The sequence below is a fragment of the Nestor notabilis genome, unplaced genomic scaffold (assembly GCF_000696875.1).
Source record: "Nestor notabilis isolate BGI_N333 unplaced genomic scaffold, ASM69687v1 scaffold8654, whole genome shotgun sequence".
In the NCBI taxonomy this organism is placed as follows: domain Eukaryota; kingdom Metazoa; phylum Chordata; class Aves; order Psittaciformes; family Psittacidae; genus Nestor; species Nestor notabilis.
This window is the reverse complement of record NW_009926844.1, coordinates 36,787-59,071: the sequence shown is the minus strand read 5'-3', so window position 1 is coordinate 59,071 and position 22,285 is coordinate 36,787. Positions and strand designations below refer to the sequence as shown.

Sequence of the window (22,285 nt, the reverse complement as noted above, 5' to 3'; positions counted from 1 at the left end):
CAGACTACTATAGCACATGAAACATTTGGTAGAGCAGCACAAGATTCTTGAGGGAAAAAAAAGAGGAAGAGTTATTAAGACCCAGGGTTTTTTCTGTTGCACTGTTTCTGGAATTGTATTTTAACCTATTTAAGATGGACAAGAGAGGTGATTAGCTATCGAAAATTAGGTTACCACCATCTGTACAAGAATTTTCCTTTTTAAATTATAGTTTTTGACACAAAAATAGTGTTCATCTCACCTGAAATGGCACTCAGCATTAGGGACTGTGCAATCTTACTGAGTTTTCCATGATTCAGTACTTTAGCAGCTGAGTCAGATTAATAAAAGGCATTTGTTTTCTATGAAAAACTTTATTTTGTAGTTCACTGCTTCCATTGATTCTGTTTGAAATGCAAATAATGACAGAAACAGTAGGCCAACAGCTGCAGCTGTGAAACATGGCACTCACTCCAAATGTAAATGTGGCACACAGGGACTAACCCCCAGTCCCTGCGGCCTGGAGGGGTTTTGTCAGGAATAAAGCAAGCAATCGTTCCCAGGAACTAGGGAATTAAGCTGGAAGGAGCGTTAAAAGGAAATCAGAAGTAGGATTTTGACATCTGTCACTGAAAATAAAGATTGCAAAGCTGGTCAAAGATTTTAGTTAAGCATATTCTAATTGAAAATACCCTTTCAGTAAAATTCGCCTTCTCCTAAAATGTCTTTGTATTTTTCCTTAGATTAAGGATTTCTCATATATAAGTGAAATATTTCAAATCTTATGTTTGTTTTGCTGCCCCCACAATTTTCAAATTGAACAGGGTGGAACAATTCAGTGCCATTTAAAAAATATTACCAGAGAAGCATTGTTTTGTTTTCCATGCACTGTAAGGCTATTATCAGGGACACTGATTCTTACAAAGGCTTCTTGTCCCCAGCCTGTTCAGGGAGCAGGGTGAAGGAGGAAGCTCTACACAGCTGAGGCATGGGCACTTATTCAGGTTGTAAGTAGCAGTAACAGCTGTGGCCTGATGTGCTGGACTGCCCACATCCAATCCACTAGGGAAACTGCAGCCAAATGTCCTGGACATATATATGGCCTCCATGCACCTAATACACACTGGGCATATGGGCAGTATGTACTGCTCTTGTGTTACATGTTTGTATTGCATGTTTGTGTCATTTCACATACTTCTCACAAGATTTTTTGCCCCTGAAAATTACGGTTAAGACAGAAAGGAGATAAAGGACAAGTGGAGAAAGGGACAAGTGAAGAAAGGATGAAGGTTTTACAATGAATTAGCACAAACATAATCAACATTTTGTGATGCTGGTGGTGTAAAGGACATTAAATTCCATAGTGTAAGGTGCGGGGCCACCTCAGCCTCTTTGTAAGGTAATAAAGCCAAACCTTCCTAAGGGATCTGGTTGCCTGCTGTTTTCCTATTTCTTTCTGAGGCACCAGGAGCTGCAAGTAGCTAGCACTGGATTTGTCTGGTGAAGACAGACCCTTGCAAGCTGCCAGACTGCACCTGAATGGTGGCAATTCCTCTGATTGGTGTTCAGACCTTGGTTTTACAAAAGGAAAGAGGCAAACTCTGGTATTAAGTTTTTCAGAGGCAGAATTAAGATCTTTCGTGATTCAGAAAGGTCTAGAATTTACTGCAGTACAAACTGTTAAGATGTACTGCAATCTGTAATTGAAATGAACCTATTGTTTAATGCATTATCTGATGCTAAGACAATAAATACTTTTCTTGGAGGTTAAAATTACACTGCTATAGTAACTGTGAGCATGTATGTGGATATAGACTGGCACATATAATAAGTCTGACAATGGTGGGGTGACAAGTGCTGAGATACTTGGAGTGGATAGGGAAAGTCGGCATGTTAATGTTAGCATCTATCAACTTTCACAGAAATGAGAATGAAGCACCATCCTATATGTATGTTGATATATAGGAATGCTAGTATACAGAAGTGGCAGAAAGGAAATTCTGATACAGGATGGGCCAAACTGTATCACTGTAATTAAAACTTTAAGTCAGACCTACTAATTAATTTTACACTCATGAATATATTCTTCCCCAAACACAGTTTGCATATACAGCTCGTCTTGCTTGAAAACTGACACATACTCTGAAGATACAAATGAACCCTTCATATTTTTAAGAAGTGTCTGGTCTGACTTAGTTGAATGTTATAAAGTGTTTCTGAGAGCTTCATGCATTAAGTGAAATATTATAATGACAGCTGAATTCATAGTATTCCTAAGCAGATTATGAAAGTAATTTATAGCATTCAAAGGAGTGTGGCATGGGATATTTTATAAATGCGTTGAAATAACAGCAAACATGCTGTGGCTTGATGATACATCTGTTAAATGTAAGTCCACATGCTTTGACCTGAGGGAACAGCAGAGATATGTTTACAGTTGCATATCAAGAGCTAATATTCACCAACAACAAATAGATTAAATGTGTATACAGGGAGAGCTGTGCCAAAGAACTTGTGTTTTTGTTTTATAGCAACCAAGCCAAGGACAGTTTCCAAATAAATGTGCCAGTTTCCTTGGGATTCTTTGACTTTTTTTTTTTTTTTCTTTCTCTGGCATGTGAAAAAGGAAATATTTCCCTCAATGGTAACTATTATTATAAGTGTTTCATTGATGAACATATGAAATATTAGTGTCAGGGTCAAATATTCATGCCTGACAATATGCTTAGAATTTGGTAGGATGCTAGCCTATGCTTTGTTGTCTTCTAAATGAAAAAACAAAGCACATCACAATATTTGGGGAAAACAGGGCAGGGAGATCTGTTGGAAATCTGGGAATCTTACTGAGACCTTCAAGCTAAGTAAAGAATGCTAGGGAGTGGGGCAGAGATGTTGTTTCAAAATCTAAAGCTGATTTATTCCTACCCTGTTAGTGATCACAAGAAGTACTGGAAAGCATGGTTCTGACCCAACAGGTTTTTCCTGGAAGTGATGTGGAAGCAAATTTACCCACCTTGGCAAATCTCTCTGATGTCAGAAGAGCCCAGTGCCCATCATTGCAGAGGATAGGTCCTAAAAGTGGGATGCGATCTCATGGATTCCCAGTTTGAACTATCCTGAGGTAGTGACAAGGCCTTCTCCTGTCTGGGCGATACTTGTTCCTTTTGAGGTGACTGTGGTTTCTACCTGCCCACCCCCTTCCCCATGCCTTGCAGATCAGTAAATGGGTCTTCCTCTGGTTCTCTCCTTTAACTGAGTATATGCAAAGCAGCTTTAGGGTAAGCGCTGAATGTTCCCAGCAGCGTAGTCTCAGTGTAAGGATAAATGCATTTGTTTTTCTTTTTATCTTTTCCTATATGTAAAGAATAAATAACCTCTTTATGTAAAGATACAATCACTTACCCTATGCCTACCAGCAGTCATATCCAGTTTTCCCTCAAACATTCATAAAAAATTAATTACTTCTGCCCAATGACCTATTAAAAATTGAGCAGCAGAATATGGGATTCAGCTGACACTGCTAGGCTTCTGTGGGGAAAACCACTGTAACCAATAGCTCTTTTTATTATTACTGGGTATTTATTTTTTCCAGATGCCTAAAAATTGTCTATTTCAGTGTTGTGTTGTGCCTGTTCTATTACAAATGAGGAAGGTACACAGTTCTTGAGGCTGGGTGAGATTTTCATCAGTCTAGCTAGGATTGTGTAGTAATGAGGAGCATGGGATACAGAGCTCATCCTGTGTGGGCTACAAGTTCAATAAAAGTGTCATTTTATGTATCAACTCAAAATTATAAAAAACCCCGAAACTAAGCAATGACTGTTCATGGAAGAGGAGGTCTCAAGAAATCATCTTTTAAGTTAAGAAATGCAGGCAATATAGAATGCTCTTTTTCTTAGGAGAACACAGTGGAATCTCACCCTTTGTGCAAAGGTGATGTTGCCTTGCTTCCTGCTACATGTGCAGACCTGGTGCATACTGCACACCATAAGATGGATGTGGCTTTGAGGCACATTCAGCCTGAATTTGTACAGCACTTGATGGTCCTAATGCTACTTGTGGACTTGACTTTCTTCATATACCCTGTACACATCTGTTCTTAGAAAACACACCACATTACACTGTAGTATCTGAATCAGGAAAATATTTTTCTCTGGATTTTTCCAGATGTCTTCTTCAGGGTATCTTGGAGTAGGTCTCCTCTTGTATGTGCTTGTCCAAGGGCATGCTACTAAAGTTTATAAAGATCTTCAGGGGGGTCTTGCCAAATGCTATAAAATGCCCACTTTTGCCACAGATTCTGCAGAATTTGGAGGGCAAAAATTCCCTACAGGAATTTTTGAGACGAGCTAGATCAAAATGAAGATGTTGGTTGTTGAGATATTATCTATACTTACAAAATCTCAACAAAATTGTTTTTTATTTACTGAATTTACCACAATCCCACAATCCCTCATTCTCTTCTATGTGAGAGCTGAGATTTCTTTCCCTGTTACCTGGATTTTCCATATAACACCTTCTTTTAAGAAAGTCCCAGGACCTGGTGGTTTTCTGTTTGGATTTTGTTTGTTTTCGTTTGTTTTCTTGTGATCCCCAATTATTTTATTTTTGGGAAACACAGCATGAAGATAATGTCAACATTATGACCCTTGGGGCTACAGGTAAGAGCCTCCTAATTCAAGATCTTCTGGAGTATGTTTCCAGGAACAATCAGTGCACAGACAAAGCATGGACCCTGCTGGGGATAGGGGCCAGAGACTTGGAGGGACCATCTTTATAAATGAGAAGGTGGGTTGGCGTTCTTAAAAATCTGAAATGTTCTAGATCTACTGATTTAAACAGAAGTTTTACGTCTGCAGGATCCACCCAGTAGTGCTCAGAAGCTGCCATTTTTAATAAATTATCAGTGTCAATCGTAATGGAATTCCCAGATGGACAATAGATAGAAGACATCTTTTAAAGCTTACAAAATAAAAGTACCATGCATTTCTTTCTTCAGTGCTCCCATTTTAATTGCAGCCCTCACTTCTCTATGTCAATATTGTCAATCAGCTCTATTAATAATATTCTGCCACACATCTCTGCAATTCAGGTTTGACATATGTGTCAGTGCATGTTCTCTAACTGTCTAAGGTCTCATCTTGGCAATCTACTGCTGGAGGCTACTTGGTGTTAATTGTCGAAAGTAATTAAAAGAAATTTGTTTAAAAATTGTTGATCACCATTCTCCCTGCTTGTACCCTAAAGCATCAACTTGGTGCAAGCTAGAGGAATTGATTCTAATGCTAGTGTGAAAAAGTCTCTTTCTTAAGTTTGATTTTTGTAGATTTCTAGATTTCAGATACAGAAACAGGGGCTGCCAATGGTAATTTTTTTTCACAGTGTGATGAAATCTGTATGATAAAACCAGCTTTAATTGTTCAGATTTTGCCTGCAAAGAGTTGCTCCATGATTGGTGGCCTTTCTGTTCAAATCTGCAGTAGAACTGTTTTTTGGGCTAGGCCACTAGCTGGTTTAAGTCAGCATGTCTCTGCTGCTTTAATTGGTATCCACCAAGTCAACCTAGTTAAAAATGTTTCTGTATATTTAAGAATAGCATGGATAGCTTCTATAGACAAGACAATGCTGACTGATACAAAAGACAGCTCATATGGTTTTTGATGTACTAGTTTATCTGTTGCAGATGTCTTTATTTTCTCTGATTGCAGTCTTGAATTAACACCGACCCTGCAGCAATTTTACTTTTGGAAAGTACTAGGTGGAGCTGATCATTATGGTCACTCAAGAAGACAAGCCTGTGTGAAAAGCATTACAATATATTCATTCCTAACTAAACACCTTTGTATTTGAATCCATAATGCTTAAAACATAAAAATTAAAAAAAAAAAAAAAGGATTTGTGTAGTTAAAATTAATTAAAAATACTCTACTGTTGACTTACAAACCTCAAACTGAAAATAAAAACACGTGTTGTTCTCAGTGGAGGAGAAAGTGTCAGGAGATAGATTCATAGCAGCTTACAGATTAATCTTCTAAGCAGAGCCTGGTCCATGTATGTGTTATGGAAACAGCTTTCCAGTTGCAGGGCACCAGGTGGTCACCTATGGTTGATTTAAGAAGCAAACACTGCCACAAATGCTATTAGTAGTGTGTAATGAGATTAACTCCCCATAGTACTTGCAATATCCTTGAGGTTTTTCCCTGAAGCTGCAAACGGCTGATCACCACCTCTGAAACAATGAAGAGTTTAATCTTTCATTGTTGTATGCACATAACTCTCATCGACATTAATGGGAGTTAAGCATGCACATGAAGGGAAGAATGGACCTTAAAGTTTAAGTAATCATGGTATGCTAAAGTTTTCTCACAATTTCACAAAGGACCAGGCCAAAATTGTATTGATTATTCCCACCAGGACACATTAAATATTTTCAGAGATTTGTATTTTAGAGGCATAAAGGGTGATTGGAGATTCCAAAACAACAATGAAGATTTATGAAAAGGTAAGCAGGCTTAGCTGTGAGAGACAGAACCTGAGGCAGAGCTCATATTTAATTAAATGTTTTTTGTTTTCATGACAGGGTGAGCTTTTGCTTTAGTACTGTACACTGAGCATTGTGGTCGACTTTCTGGGAATTTGGTGGATGTTTATTTCTTTGGAGATGACAGAGTTCTTCTCAGAAGTTTTTGCATGTGCGGGAGGAAACTACTTAACTATATAAACCTGCATATGCAGGTGTGAATTCTGTGCCCTCCTTTAGAAGCTTGATGTGGCTGTGTAAGCAGGAAGCGTCTTCCCATCACAGGTCAGCAAAAGTAATCGTCTGCTCCTCAGCTCAGAGGGTGCCTGTACTATTTCTAAGGACACCTGTGTCTTCCATGGACAATGACTGGAAGTATGGAAGTGCATCAGAAATGGTAACTCAAACACTGAAAGAACAAAATAGGTGCTTTCAGAACTACATCTGTTCCTTTCTTATTTTCCATACCGAAATTGGTACAGAGAGAGCGTACAGAGCCAGTAAACAAACAAAAAAAAGAGAATAATCCAAGCTAGACTCTTGATTGGCCTCTGGAGTCTGCCCATTTAGAGGGCCAGCTTTTGCTTTCACACATGCTGGTCCATTGATTTCTGATTTCCAAGCCCTTTGACTTCTGTTGCTGAGTAATTATTTTTTTTTTCTTGTATCAGTGGATATGAGCTATCACTGTTTGTTCTTCATATATTGGTTTTTGATACTACAGTTTCCACCAGTAAATAGGATAAAGCTTTGTTACATTTTGGCATTTATGTATTAAAAAACATTGACTTTTTGAGATAATATTTGGATATGAATTTGTATTTCCTGAAGATACTTGTAATTTCTTCCCTGTCTCCCTGTTTTCCAGTTTTGATGTTTTAATTAGAGAAAGAACTGACTTTTTCAGTCTTATAATGTAGTCACATTGGTTGTACTTAAGCACATCATCAGAAAATTTAAGGCCAAAGACTGGAGGGAATATTTATGGCTTGTTATAATTCCAGAAATTTATGTTCCCTTTGTGCTGAAACATCTAGCTGGCAGGTGCACCTTCTCATTTTCTCCTTTGTAAAACCTGGAATTAATTAATAGTGCTTGCCTGTATTGCACACAGAGGCAATTGATTTCATATTACATTTGCAATTTGCATCATGATGGAGAATTACACACATCCAGTAAAGAATGAGAGGATGAAGGTGTTTAGAGGTTTTCAAGTGATTCTCTCTTGGCAGAACAAGATCTCTGTCTTCAGGCGGAACAGTTGCTCTGCTCTTTCAGACAGGGAAAGCAGTTGCTGCTAGGATAGGACAAGGAATTCACATCCAGAAATTGATTAGCAACACTGCTTATTGTCATGGCTTTTTCCACTGACTGTAAGTAAAGCAAAATAAAAGGTTTGGGCAAGTTGTCCCATGGAGCTGGGAAACCAGATGGTTGCCAGGGGAAAAGCTTAAACCCAGTTCTCATTAAAGGCTTGCAAATAGAGCATCTTGTTAGCTTTTGCAGTGGTTGCAGAGACTCAGGGGTATTCCACAGCTGGTACATTAGTTGATAGTAATAATACGCTTAACAGAATGACAAGTTTCTAAAGCACACAAAAGTAAACCCAAGTATTAAAAAATTCAACTTTTCCACTGTAATACAGCTACTATGATTGTGTGATTTGTTCAGGAAACAGCAATAAATCTGTGATGTTACGTGTGAAAAGCTTCACAGTTTTTTAAATTCTAGGTAGATTATGTTTAAAAAATTATTCTAGTAAACAACTAGGGATTTTTATGTGTGTGTGTATATATATATAAAATAAATGTTACAGTGCAAGTATCAAGGGTAGGTTATAAACTGTGGGGGTTTTCCCCAAGAAAACTTATTCATGGCCAGACTGTATGAAGATTCAACCTTAAATAATTTTACATCCTGAGAAATTGTCTAACCTGCAGTGCAAGGCTCCCTACATCAGCAATTCGCACTTGCAAACGGATCTGTCATTCATTATTCATAGGCTGCCAAGGCAATGAAATCCTTCTCTGATTTGAACTAGGAGGAAAGATAAAAGTTATATATATGCTGAGAAACTTTAGTAAATGCAAGTCAAGGAAAATGTACTCGAGGAAAAGAATGGATTCCCCGTATATGAAACTCTCATAGGTTGTATTGACTTGTCTGACTTTTGACAGAAATGGCAGATGAAGTTAAAACTAAGTCACATAAGCAGTAGTGACCTCAAGATCAGAAATATCCCCTAGAGGATTTTAATTGGAGCTTTGTTTTGGCTTCAGCTGCCATAGTGATGAAAACCCACTAGCAAGCAGGCTGTGGCAATTTGGAAACATTAACAGAGACTTTCTGACATTATTAAAATCCAGAGACTTGTTCCTGAAAGCAGTGAGTCAAAGACTAAAAATGTATTCAAGTAGTGATGTCTTTGGAGAAAAAACGCAGACTACTGAAATATTTTTGCCTGAAATATTCACTGCAGTATTTATCTCCTTGCTACACATTTTGCATTTACATCAGCTTTTCCCTGATGCTGGTTTGCTCCACTTTCCATATGAAGGTGGAAGCTGTGGTGAAGTGCAAAGAAGCACCTGCACAGTGTGCTGCAGAGAAAAGGAAAAACCTCTGAGCAAACTTCGGAGTTTGCTCTTGAGTCAGGATGGCGAAGGCAGAATGGTACAGTCAAGCATTGCAGCACAGGGAAGTAAAATAGAAAGATGTGAAAAAGTTTTAGCAATGGCAACATTTGAAAAGAAATGAAGCACATTTAATTGAGGTTGGTTTTGTTTTAATTTAAATACAGGAAGGATCTTGGTTACTTGCTTAAATTCCATTAAAGAGAAACATAATGCTGATGTTCCCTATCTTGGTTTCAACAGCAGATATTTATAATCATAGACTCATAGAATGGTTTGGGTTGGAAAGGACCTTACGACCGTCTAGTTCCAACCCGATCATCTAGTTCCAACCCCTCTGCCATGGGCAGGGATGCCTCACATTAGACCATGTTGCCCAAGGCTCTGTCCAGCCTGGCCTTGAACACTGCCAGGTATGGAGCATTCACAACTTCTTTGAGCGACCCATTCCAGTGCCTCACCACCCTCACTGTGAAGAACTTCTTCCTTATATCTAATGTGAACTTCCCCAATTAAAGTTTGAGCCCATTACCCCTTGTCCCATTGCTACAGTCCCTGATAAAAAGTCCCCCTCCAGCGTCCTTGTAGGCCCCTTTCAGATACTGGAAGGCTGCTATGAGGTCTCCACTCAGTTTTCTCTTCTCCAGGCTGAACAGCCCCAACTTTCTCAGCCTGTCTTCATGCAGGAGGTGCTCCAGCCCCCTTATCATCCTTGTGGCCTCCTCTGGATTTGCTCCATGTCCTTCTTATGTTGAGGACACCAGAACTGTACACAATACTCCAAGTGAGGTCTCATGAGAGCAGAGTAGAGGGGCAGGATCACTTCCTTTGACCTGCTGGTCACACTCCTTTTGATGCAGGCCAGGATACAGTTGGTTTCTGGACTGCAATCGCACACTGAAGCTGGCTCGTGTTCAGTTTCTCATCAACAAACACTCCCAAGTCCTTCTCCGCAGGGCTGCTCTGAATCTCTTCTCCGCCCAACTTGTAGCTGTGCCTGGGATCATCCTGATCCATGTGCAGGACCTTGCACTTGGTTTGGTTGAAATTCATGAAGTTGGCACTGGCCCACCTCTCAAGTATGTCCAGGTCCCTCTGGATGACATCCCTTCCCTCCAGTGTGTTGACTTGGTAAACTTGCTGAGGGGGCATCAATCCCACTGTCCACATCACCAACAAAGATGTTGAACAGGATCGGTCCCAACACTGACCCCTGAGGGACACCACTCATCACTCATCTCCAGCTGGACTTTGAGCCGTTGACCACAACTCTTTGTGTGTGGCCATCCAGCCAATTCTTTATCCACGGAATGGTCCATCCTCCAAATCTACGTCTCTCCAGTTTAGACACGTGGCTTGAACCACGGCAGACTGCCAAATGCTCTGCACAAGTCCAGGTAGATGACATCAGCAGCTCTTCCTTTACCCATCAGTTCTGTAGCCCCATCATAGAAGGCCACCAAATAACCAGAAACCCTTTTCCATTTCTCACCGAGCTCAGTGGCAGTTTTCCTATGGAGTGCACTTGGATTTGAATTAGAAAATATTATTTAATGCAGATTGACACAATCATATTTTGTTATAATTAAGATCAAAGCAAATCTGGTATTTGTTTTCCATAAAAAGCAGCCCTTGGAAGAAGTCCCAAGCACTTGTTCCTTGAAGCACAGATTTGTTTAGCATCTTTAACAGCCCAGCAAATTGCTTTGTTTGTAATGTGAATATACTGGGCACTTGGTATAACAAAGGAACACTTAAGCTTCTAACTCACCTTGTGAATTATGATATATGTTCGATAAACGAAGTTCAACTCACTTCAACTGTGAGTAATAAGCCACAGAGGTATTGAGAAGGAAGCAGTATTTTTTCCAAATAAGATTGTGTTTGGCTATTTGACATTCAACACTGAGTTAGGATGTGAAAGAGAGATTTCTTTTCTTCTGTGCGAAGTTAAAATACCACATTGTGGGGACTATTGCAAATACGTTATAGCAAGAAATGGTCTGTTCTGTTCATGATTAGTTTCTGGATCTGAGATGTTTTCCAGTGGTAAAAGAAGAAATTTCTTTCCTTCTAAATATAAAGTTCTTTCTGGAAGGTCTAATGTTGTGCAGCTTCTAACTCGTCCCTGGTTAGTAACACTCCCAAATGCAGGCTCAGACGAGGACTTCCACTGACCTTCAGGACTGATGAGTCAGCTCTGCATCACTGCAGTCTCCCATCAGTTGTGCCTGTTGGCTGACAGTTTCTATGCAGTACCAGGGCAATGTGTTGTGCAGCTGAAAATTAAAGCTCCAGATCCATGGATCAGTTCTGCAGTGTATTATACAGCTGCCCTTGCCATTTGCAATGCATTTAAAATTTAACATTAGGCGAGAGATAAATGTGAGACAACGGAAGGATTAAAGCCTAATAATATAGGGCTGACCATAGTGTACATGCCATTGGTTTACTAACTTCTTGTTAACAGCTTTTTATGATTGCTACTTGTAACAGGGATGTGTAACCCAAGACGAGTTCTTACAGAGTCTCACATTTGCCTACTTGCTTGCCTCAAGTTTATGAAATATAAAAATTAAGAAAGGAAAATATTAATTGCTTCACTTTTGCCTAGAGAGGCTCGGACAGATTTCTATTCTTTTTTAAATAGCCAGGCAAGTGGTTTACGGAAGAACTTCACCTCTGGGAAGTAGTCAAAAGAAAAAATAACCCATTATGCATAGCTTTTTAAGTATTCAGTGTTTTTAATGCACAACATCATAGTGATCTACCTTTCAGAACAAAAAGGGTTGTGTAGATGCAGCATTCTGGTTGATTTCTAAAGATTCGGGTTTCTGTTTCTGTATGACCTTGGAAATTGTTTATCTATCTCTATTTATGGGGTTAAAACCATTTCACACCCATCAGATGTATTCTAAAGATAAACTTCATTGTGAAAGTAGTTATTCAGAGACCACAGTGTATGTAGAGTTTTAATCTACAAAACCAGTATGTGGAAATATTCCTAAACAAGATTTAAAAATGCATTTCAGGAAGCCACTCTCAATTATGAATATTTTGGAGGAAGATCCTAAGTTTGTGTTGGTTTTTTCTTTCTTTTATATGGAGCATTAGTAAGTGCTAAGTATTGCCTTGAAAATAATGGAAAAGGTTATACAATTTATATAAAAAGACTTTAAGGGCAAAACAATTGAAGGATAAGACATAAAGGCACATACAAATATTTCCATATTGATGAGTGCAGCAGTCTTCTAGCTTTCTCTGAAACCTCTTGTTTCAAGGTTGGAAGGGTGAATCTTGAGGGAGATGGTGACTTTGGGTGAATAATTGTTGGTGAAATCTCATGTCAGACACTGAGGTGTCCCATGGGGGTGGGCTGGGGTGTTGGCTTCTCAAACCCACACTGACTACACCTATGCTATTGAACAAGGCATGATGAAGAACACTGCACAGCCCTCTGGTAAACAGCCATCACTCTTTCTTCTCTTTCTGACCAGATATTAAATTGCTCTGCTCTCTAAACACCCTTTTTTTCCCACTTCCTCTAACTCCTATAACAGGAAAGAATTTCTTAGTACAGGGTCATAAAGCTGCACTCACCTGTCTGCAATGTGTAATTCCAGCTGTGCCAGTTCAGATTTATGTCCTTTGTTTGCCATCCTCTCAATGAAATCACGGTGCTGCCAAATAGTGATGGACAAGGCTTCTGGGATTTGAGCTTGATCTACCATATGGATTGTAAGTAAGTGACACAGGTCAAGAAAAGGCAGAAACAGTAGAGTTCAGGGACAGGCATGCCTGACTACAGCAGCAATTAGGCATCAAATGAGAAAGCAAAGACTGCTGCCAGGGACCCCCCATCTGCACAGCAAATGGTTAGGATATTGGGTAGTTCCCCCAGAAGTATGAAATCTTAGGCATTGAGAATAACTGGTTATAGTAGGATGGATGATGAAGGTTTGATTTCCTGATCAAAGAAGTATTCCAATAATTAAAAGCAGTAACTCACTTCAAGAAGAGGCTTGACTTTTCCATGTTGGTAGTGAATTTTAATGCTCAATACCAGTAACTTACAACTCATTGAACAGATTGGTGATGTTGACTAACTGCTGAATTTATTTTTTACTTAAGCCAAGACAAGAGTGAACCCCTTTGTCAAAGCGTTGGATTCCACTGTTGTTCTAAGTCCAGTATGTAAACAGCAAGTGTATTCTTGTTCTCTTGGACTCTGATTTTATTGAGGTCTTCAGCAATCTTAGATATAAATTTCACTCCTATCTAGAGTCTCAGTGAAATTGATAATGAAATCCCCCAGATACTTGGTTCAGTTTTTGTGACATATCCCCTTTTTGGGATACAAACCTATTTTAGCAGGCATTAAAATACAACATAGAAACTTCTACTGTCAGTGTGCTTCAGACTGATTTGCTTCAATTTTTTTTTCAGAGGTTTTTTTTAGTACTACTTCATTCAGAAGATATTTTTAATACTTTATCAGTCATTCAGAGAGCCCTGAAATTGTAAAACATCAAGAATAATGTGAAAAGTATTGTTTCTGGAGGTGAGGAATGACAGTTGAAGGCAATAATTTGCCCATGTCAGTAACAGATGGGAGTGAAAGGCCAGCAGTTTGTTTCCATTTGATAAATGGCTGTATTTTGACAACAAATTAGATGTCTCATGATGTTGGCAAATAGTGCAAGAAATCAATATTTAGTGTGAAAAGTTGATACCGTTAGTCTACTGATCAACAGGGATTGTGAAAACATGATTTAATGCCTTAAATTTACTTCAGGAGATTTCAACAGGAATGGGTCAGAGAGGGGTCCCCTGTAAACACATGTAGTTCTTGCAGCAGCTCCTAGCACACTCAGTTCATAAGTCTGCCAGTATTAGGGATTCAAGTTTGAGGCAGAAGATATGAATTCAGCTATGAATATTAGTGCAAACAGGTCAGCTTGCTTTCCCTCATAGTCCTGAGCAAAGATTAGTTGACTGGGTTCATGTACAGTAAATGGAGGCTGAATCTTGCAGTTACTGTTTAGGCTGCATCATCATATTTTGTCTAGCCTTCCACTTTCAGGGCTCTGTTATTACCTGGAAGTATAAACTCAGATGAGATCTGACAGCTAAGAACTTACCTAAGAGCTGAAATGAAATATATGCAAGCCTTTTTTCATTAAATAAATGTGATCTTAAAAATCCTAAAATACAACATGCAGGACATTGCCTCTCAGGACTTGTAGTTAATAAATTGTTGCAAGTCAGATGGGAGTAGGAAAAGCACTTAACTATTACCAGGCTGCAGATGAACTATATGAAACTTGAATATGAATTCCATTTATGAAGGGAGAAGATAAAACACAGATTTATGCCTCCTGAAGAGTCACAACATAGTTCAATATTCCAGCAGATCAGATGCAAGAAAGATTAACCTTTGAAAAGAAGATACATAATTTTTATAAAAAGAATATAAACTTTAGATATGAATTTGAACTAACCATTGTGTTCAGACCAGGCAGATTTAAATAGTCACAAGTAAACCAGACACTTCGCAGACAGTGTCACTCATCCAAATTTTTGTCCCCGCCAGAGGGATCAGCAGTGTTAGTAGAGCTGACTTTTTGTTTGCAGCTGTCACACCAACTCAGCATCCTAGCAGGTATATGGATTTTATTTTCACCTAGAAATGTGTCAAGTACTCTTATATTTGTGCATATATGAGAGTTCGTGCTGGAAAAATGACTGCAGCTTCCTTGAACCCAACTTAGATTTAAGAAGTCATTGGGCTGAATTAAGCACTGGAGGCAGTGAATCTGTCTTCTCTGACGTAAATGGTGTTATGCCTGTGTTACGCACACCCCATCATGTCAGCTATTTAGAAGACTGACTGATTAGCCTCTGCAGCTGCCGGCATCACTTACAGGGCTTTCCAGAAGAGGTTTTCTGAAGTTCAGCTCTCGTAGTTCAGTGCCTGACCATTATACAGCCATTTCTCCATCAAGTCTACAAATAATTTTCTTCTTCCTTGCAGATACAGAACTGCAGATTTTTACATGAGAATTTGCTTTGGCAATTCTGTAAAACTCATTACCTTGTTTAATGCTGTACTCTAACCTATTTCTCCAGCTTGTAGTTTAGGTCAGTGGAAACTTAACATGCTCTGGTGGCCCTGTCTCAACAGCGAAGGTGAAGAGGATAGAGTGCTCCGTATAATTTATGCAAGATTTCTTTAGATAATTAATAATCTGTAAAAGGGGATCCTGATCCTTTCTCTTTGGTCTGGAATCGTTGCAATGATGTAGTGCCTCCAGGTAGACAGTGGGGAGGTTGTGGGACTGGTCACAACTACAGCATCATTTGACAATTTATGCCTGTTGATCTTTGTGTTGAAAAAAAGAAAAAATAGATTTATTCAATACGTATAAGAAATAGCAACCATCAAATAATCAGTCACCCAGAACTCTGGATTCTCTGTTGATAATGTCAATAACCAAGCTGAACACAAGGTTAACATGTCTTTTTGGAAGACAAATTTTAAGTCCCCGCTAGAAAAAGTAGGTGAAACAATAAGGAGTTTGAAATGATCTAAAATGTATGGGTTATTGCATTACTGTTGGCTAGGCAAAAAGCTCCTTTTTTTTCCCCTGAAGGAATTTAGCACATGCAAGGTATATGATAAGCTTCTCATAATCATCATCCATAGTAAATCTGAAGCAGATGTAGCTGAGATGATTCTTCAACATCAGTTACTGCTTTACAGCACAGGGACTGACAAATCCCAATACTGTCTTTCAGAGTCTTAGCTACTTATAGTCCATGCTCCATCTGACTTCTTGTTCAGTGGTGAAGACCTTTGTTGTGTTCCTCAGGCCATTTATTACTTCTCTTTTTTGCTAAAAGTGCATTTTCTTCTACCAAATCAATTAAATGTAAAGGAATGTCTGATTTGCCCATGGCTTTCTTCCTTTCCCTTGCCATTACATTCTGTGTTTGCATAAATGTAACATAAACACTGTTAAAAGTGGACCCCATGATCATGCTGCTGATTGGCTTGTAAAGATCAACTGTGTAAGTCAGAAATCTCTTCAGTCATTTCCCTAGGAAATGTTAGTGACACCATCCCCATCTTAATAATACTACTATAACTGCCATTTATATTTGTCTGACTTCGGAAGCAATAGGATCCTATGGCCGTAGGAACTCAGATGATGCATGTGGAAATCACCCTTTAAGCAACTGTCATATGCTGTTTACTTCTCCTCTCTGCTATGGTTCTGAACCAAACAGCTGCCAAGATTCTTTATTCTTATCTGGTTTTACTGTAAAGCTTTACTTAATAAAATCAAGTACGTGCAGATATTCAGATTTCTTCCAACAATAATTCTTTTAATAATTCTTTTTATATTCTTTTCTGAAAGTCTTTAGATATGACTTCCACTTGCTTTCCAGAAACTGTAAGCAGGTAAAATCTATCCACCCAACAACTTCTGTGCAACCTGGAAGTTTCTTCCTTCTTCCTCTGATGTGTCACAGAAATGTTCTGTCAAATGTGTAGAAATGGGCTGCAAAAATCCAGTAAAGTTAATTTAAAGCAACCCCAGCTCTTCTACACAAGTCTCAAATTCTCCCTCTCCATCTGTAGTTTAGTTAAGTCACAGTCTCTTGCCAGTTCATGAAATGTTGTTGCTGCTTTCTGCTCCCACATTGTGATAGTTTGCTTCTGTTTGATAAAACTGTTCCCATGGGAGACTTTCCTTCACTGTAGCTGAGTGTCTCAGGGTATCACTGGGGCAGTAAGCCTGTGTCATTCTTACAAAACTGTAAACAGTTTTAAAAAGATGTATTTTCTATTTCTCAAGTAGTGACATGTCGACCATATTGTTGATATCAGCAAGCAGCCACAAACTTCCCAAGTTTTACATGGGGTGGGAGCCCTCACAGTGACTCACCGCCTGCCAGTGCTGGGTCCCTGCACCCTGTGTGATAAGCAGTAACACATGCTGATGCTGAGGTGTCAAAGAGGGAGGCAGTCACACATGCACCTCTGAAAAAACGCAGTGTATAGAGTGCAGACCTCTATGCTTGCCCCTGGAAATCGGTCTCAAGGTGCATGAAGCCATGCATCTTGAAACTGGCTGGGTGTTTGGCCCATGGGAGCATAGGATGTAAGTGACCACCACTGGTGATGGTCAGCAGGAGCTGCAACTCCTCGGGTCAAATCTCTCCCAGCTTCACTGGAGCAGCTTCAGTGAAGTCCAAAATGGGTGCATCAAGGTGGACACTATGCACCTTTGTCAAACTTTGCATGTGGCTAATTGCATTTTTCTTCTGCCTGTGTTTAATGTGTTAATGTCTAATCATGTATGAAGCTTAGTCTGGCCTGAAGCAAAATGTGTGCTCTGTGTCACCAGCTATTAAGGGAGAAATCTCCGTGGCAACTAAAGGATGATGGTTTCTTTTGTTTCCTTATCAAGGGTAAAGACTAGATTCAACAAACTCTGCCTAATCTCTTGAGGGAAACCTACAGAATAACTAAAATACTGGATTGCGGAGCATCTTCTGAAGGAGTCTGTAGTAACAGAGCCATCTGGATGCTTTATTGGATGTAGCCTTATATATGCATTCTTGTTAAACAAGGAAGCAGAGCTATAAAAATAAATTAAATTACAGAGAATAATGCCAGAACTGGATGCTGCAGTGGGAGACCTGCCCTCCTCCCCTTTTGTAACAGACATTCTGTCTCCTCCTTTCAAGGAAGTGTAGCAAAAAAAAAAATAGATGTTAAGAAAATTATTTTTCTTCAAACAAATTAGATAAATGCAAGTGTCTGGGCACTGTCATGCCTAAGAGAGTAACCTAAAACCCCATCTCACATTTTACTTGAGAACATTTGGGTTTTTTTTCCTTCTCCTTCACTTTCTATCAGTTGATTCTAAACTGTTAATATAAATGCAGACCTTCCCCAGAGCAACAGCAAAAGACACAGCACACTGCGAGCTTGGTGGGCAAGGAGGAGGAGGACAGACGGGGTGCAGGCAAGGCAAGGAGGAGAAGGAGGGCATCACTGGTGCAGGCAGGCTCACTGCTGGGACAGCAACAAGGTGGTGTGGGAAAGGCTGGCTGTCCACCCTCTCAGGCTGCCCCAGCCACCTGTTGCTCCCAGGAATGCAGAGTTCCTTTCAGCATGGCCATTCTCAGCTTTGTCATTTTATGTCTTTTTTACAGGGGAGTATTTTGAAGCTGGTAAATAGGTAGCTTGTTCTGTGTCCCTTGTACATCCCTTTGAGCATAATTGTTTATTTTAATTAGTTAATATGGCACTGAGTAGTTTGCTCAGAAGGGACAGCTCTTACGGGTTTTTGGACTAATTGCCAGTCTGGATTTCTGAATGACAGTATGGCTGCTAATTAATCTCACTGCAGTTCTCACAGAAAGAGATCCCGATAAGAACTTGCCAATTAACATAAGAAAAAAAAAAGTCAAGGGTCCTGTTGTGTTTTCCTGGCATCCACTCCCAGTCAGGTGAATATTGCTATTAATACGGAGACAGACTACTAAGTATGAAAGCCAGTGGGCTACAAGGCTGCACCAGTCTTGTCCAGACGTTATTCATTCAGGAACTAGCTGCTATTTGTACACCCGTTCACTCTTGTTGCGAAACATTGCTTGCCACGGTTTTTGTAAGCAGGAGGAAGATGAAGCAGGGCAGCATAGCAAGTGTCCGACCACCCTCACAGGCAATTTCTTGCAGCATCCCAATGTTAATCAGTATTAGCTGAAGGCTGAAAGGGGAGTTTTGGCAGGGTGGGTCCTGGCTTTCACCTGGTTTGTCTGGTGCAGCCAGGGACCTGGATACTGCATGGGGCATGCCTGGCTCAGGAACACCACCACAGTGCATGACAAGGAGCACAAAGTGCCGTGCGGGATGGTACTATTGGTGGTGGGCAGTGAGGAGACCCCTTGGCTCCTTTGCTTGTCTCACAGATTGTGTTTGTCAGCCGTGGTGGGCAGAGCCAGTGTACAGCCCAAGTATTCACTTTGCTTCTTGCCTGGGAAGTTTGCAGCATGTTTCCTGCTGCTGCAGCTAAGCCACTGATAGTTGCTGGAAAATCTCATTTAAAGCCACCTGGGCATGTTACAGGACTGTGTAATCTCAGCTATATCTGTGGTGTAGATAAATCCATAAAAATACAGGGCCAGATGCTCAGCTAGCGACGGTTACTCTAGTCCCTGGACAAACCAGCTCTGTGGGACCAAGATGAGTTACAGGGACTCCCCCAGCCATGTGGAAGGGACAGGACTTGATGCTGTTGCCAGTTTGTTTTCATTATCTTGACTTTTCCATAGTGGTGTTTTAGGCTCACAGGACCACATGCTGCGGGTGTTTCTGAAGAGATGAGTTGTAGTACAGCAGTTGTGGTGGCCTGTGTGCAAAGCTCTGGGTGACCAGAGAGCTATTGCACGGCAGGACATACAAGCAGCTCAGGGAAAGTGTTGATTTAAACCATACCGGTTGAATTAAATTTCTTTTCTTTCTTTCATCTCTGTACTTGCAGGTCAGAAGATTCTTCACCACAGAAGTGATGTCTTAGAAACTGTAGTCCTGATCAATCCCTCAGATGAAGCAGTTAGTACTGAGGTAAGTCAGAAATACTTAATTGGATACGTCATAAAAGCTCCATTAAGTGGACAGGATGAGAGCAGTGAAAGAGATGTATTCTTGGATATCAGTTACTGCCTTCCAGCTTAGTGACTGGCAAACCCCAATATGTCTTTCAGAGTCTTAGCAGAGTAAAAGTAGGTTCTAACTGTGGATGAAAGAACATGTTAGGAGCAAATATAGTGAAAAACATCAGCCACCCCTTGATTTTCTCCCTGTTTTCCCAGACTCCTGACAAAATGTCAGAGGCGTACGACAGAAACGCCTCTGATCTCAGCATTCCTTTTTTCATAGTGCACCAAATTCCCTTCTTAGGTGGAGGCAGTTGTAGTGAAACCGCATCTACTTTTCTTCTGTTCCTTAATTGTTTGGTAGCTCAGGATGCCTATTTTACACATGAAAAAAGCTCCTGAAGGTGCCCTCAGACAAATTTAGGTCTTTAAGAAGAATTATCAGCTATGTGCTGATGACTCTAAGTGATCTATCTGTCATTCAAAAATCACACCACATGATCAATAGACTCTGGAGAGTACCCCAGAAGAGGTCTGCCAATTCCTTATGAACTCATTAGAGTTCATTAGAGTCAAGTCAAAGAACTGAGCAGGTAGCTCAAAAACAAAACTGTCAAATTTAGCTCGTGAGACTGAAGATTGAAGGAATAGGGATAATTGAATTGCTAGCCCATGCTGGAGAGCACCGACACAGTACGATTTCTGTTGGGAAATGAAGCAGCTGTGCTTGTAGTACAAAATGAAAAATCTATTTTGTTACCAGCCTTAAGTGATGGTTGAAAAACAAAGGAAAGGAAGAAGGATTCTGAAATGAAATTTCTGCAGTTGTAGAAGTTTGAGTAAATAACTCACCTTAGTTAATGGCAGCTCATTCACTAAAAAAACTTCTATGCTTGAAAATCTCTCACAAGCCTCTAGAGGTACTTGGTGAGGAACAGCTGGGTAGCAGGTCTTAATAGACTCAGACATTCAGAGTAAAAAGCTCTAATGTGAGTGTGTGGAGCGGGGAAGAGCCAAAGGAATAGATGAAAGTAGGGAAATCAATTTTCTCTTGCTCTTGTTGCTGTTGCTTGTCATACCTTTGATGGATGACCATATAGAAGAACACAGTATGAGGCCCATTAGTGACTTCTTTACTCCTTGGGCTCTGGAAGATTTTTGGCTAGGTTACTGGTAATCTCATCTAGCTAGACTGTGGGAGGCGATCTTCTTCTCACCTTCATCTTGCCAAACTGGTCACAGCCAGAAATTACAAGCCGAGGTTTACCTTGGCTGGCTAAGCAAGATGCTAACTGAACACAAGCCAGAAAAAGACAGTAAGAAAGAGGCAGAAGAATTAAATCAGAGGTTGATTTAGGCATGCTTTGCTCATTATGGCAAATCTAAAACTTAGTTTCATATATCAAGATATTTCCAGGTTGTACCTGGGGACGCAGTGATATATGATGGAGCTCAGACTTCACCACAAGAGAAACCTGAATCTTTCCATTCAGGAAAATCAAAGATGGTATTAAAAGAAATTCCTGCTAATCTGCCTGGCAACAGCCATACTGGTGGTAGTCTGAGCATGGTTCTGCCCACAGCTCCTGTCATATTCAGATCAAATGCCAAAATACCTCCCAGAAGAGAGCCACAAAGGGAGAGATACTGTAGTTTCCCGAAGAAAACAAGTTTCTGAAACCTCCATGAAAAGTTACTTCCTTCCTAAGAAGTCCCCATTCTGTTGCTCTAACACTCCTGCAACTGTACCTTTAGTCTGGGAAACTACTGATCTGCTGACGCTCTTGTCAGTTCACCCTCCGTCTTTACCTCCATTTTGACTGAGCCTACATCTTACTGTCTGCTTCCTCCAAACAATTTGGGACTTCAAGCAAGTTCTGTTCAGTGGAGCTGAACAGAATCATCACCTTGCAGTATTTCATCTGAAATGAGCAGTCTTGAAATCAGGAGGCAAATTTCTGGTGGTCCCTTGGGAAACCTTGGTTATACCCAGACACAGAATTTATGTGTCTCTTGAAGGTCTTCCATGCGTATCATACATTATGCTCTGTAATCTGCAAGCATTTATTTACTCTTTTTCTTGCCATAGTTTGCTAGCTCGGTAGAATGTATATCATTATCAATTAATAATATACGTTGAAGGGGAGTTACGTGACAGTCACTTATCAGTGATTCACAAGTCAGGAAATAATTCTGCTGTTGGAAAACCTGGTGAGTTTACATGTAAGTTGGCAGACTGCCCAGCACTGCTGCCAAAAACAAGAGAAAACACAGAAGAGAAAGCCAGTTCTTTTATGGTTTTAATACAGCTAAAGCAGACAAGATTTGAGCAACACACATCTGCCATCTGCACTTACCTGTATTTTTGTCTGAAATAAAATAGATATACTTGACCCAGCAAAAATATTGCTGAATTTAGAATTATTTAATGCAGTTAGTGACAGACCACCATTAGGTCTGTGTTTAATTAAAGGAACTT

General features: G+C 40.0%; 1 protein-coding gene across 2 annotated transcripts in view; it reads left to right on the top strand.

Annotated features, from left to right (window-relative positions):
- Positions 1-22,285, top strand: part of MAP1B (microtubule-associated protein 1B) — a 58,034-nt gene that overhangs the window by 20,150 nt on the left and 15,599 nt on the right. For both annotated transcript variants that reach the window (XM_010013769.1, XM_010013768.1), the window contains exon 2: positions 19,692-19,774. The gene's annotated coding sequence lies outside the window, so the exon portion shown is untranslated. The remainder of the gene's footprint in view (positions 1-19,691; positions 19,775-22,285) is intronic.